Here is a 1,315-nt window from a genome sequence, read left to right on the forward strand (position 1 = left end):
TACGTGGAACGTCTAGTGAGACGACGTTGCCACCAGGGTCAGACCCAATATCTGGTGAAGTAGCGGGGATATCCCGACTCCGAAAACTCGCGAGAATTTGAGACGCCACTTCGGCAAGATTGCTCAGACGCCATGGACGCTTTTGATCAGAAAAAGCAGGACGCCCCGCGCTTCCCTGCAATAGCCAGGGAAGTAGAAGAACCATGGGCTGAGCTCAAGCGGTGGTCCCGAGCTATTGCTGTCGCAGACACAGAGCTCGCGGAAGCGTTAGGGTTTGACGCATACGTCGCAGGGCGACAGTCTGAAGGGAGTCGACGGCGTGCTTTGAGGTTGGCAAGCTCAAATCGGAGGTGTCGCTCCAAACGCAGGTCCACTTCGTTGTAGCTCAGCTGTAAGGCATACAGTGTGGAAAGTTTTTGGTGCCGTTGCACCCGTCGCTCAAAGAGCACTTCGTCATCTGTAGCGCTCTCGCCAGGGGCGAGCACTACAGGTACCGCCCGCATTGCTGGTACAAGAGAGCCACCTCGTTGAGCAAGTAGACGTGTGCGATAAACTTCCAACGAAATTTCTTGTGGGACCAAGAAACGAGCTTGAAGAGCTTTATGTTCGGTAAACCCATCTTCTGAAATTGCCGGTGGCCCGATGAAGTGGAGGCGTAACGATCGAGGTACCACGTCCTTCGCTTCCATGGCGGGATCCGCCGGACGGAAGCCATATTCTACACAAGTGTCAATGTTTGACCATCGATTGGCGCACATCGAAGCCGCCTTACGGGCAGCTTTCAGCTGCCGCCTCTGTACCTTGTTGAGGTCAATGGTGATGACACCACGTTCTGAGGTGATGAGAGGTCAGAAAAAAATCATGGGATCCGCAAGGCGCGAGTAGGGCTCGTACCACGCCGCTGGTGCGGCTCGCCTTTCTCGTCATTCTATCCGGGAAAAGGAGTGTCTGACTCGTAGTCGACCACCTCCACATTCCCAACGAGGTCACTCGTCACCGTTAGCGCGATACCGCAGAGACACGGTCCGACATTGTATTGTTTGCGGGAGACGAAGCTGGGCTCTACCCGTGAGCGCTGTCAAAACCAGCGAGACTTGGTGATTTCAGTGTCGATGACACATGGGATCATTGAGCAAAGAAGTCGTCTCGTTCTAACGCAGTGTCTAACGGACACGCAAGCCTCGTTGAGGCAAAAATCGATTGGAACTGTAAATGTTCTCAATCTTAATGGGGGAGAGTGAAACGGGGTTACACATCCCCTGGTAACAGGGGTGTGTGTCACACCAGATGGGCATGGTGTGACCACACCCAAACA

The sequence above is a fragment of the Plasmopara halstedii genome (assembly GCF_900000015.1).
Source record: "Plasmopara halstedii genome assembly, contig: Scaffold_3060, whole genome shotgun sequence".
Classification (NCBI taxonomy): Eukaryota; Oomycota; class Peronosporomycetes; order Peronosporales; family Peronosporaceae; genus Plasmopara; species Plasmopara halstedii.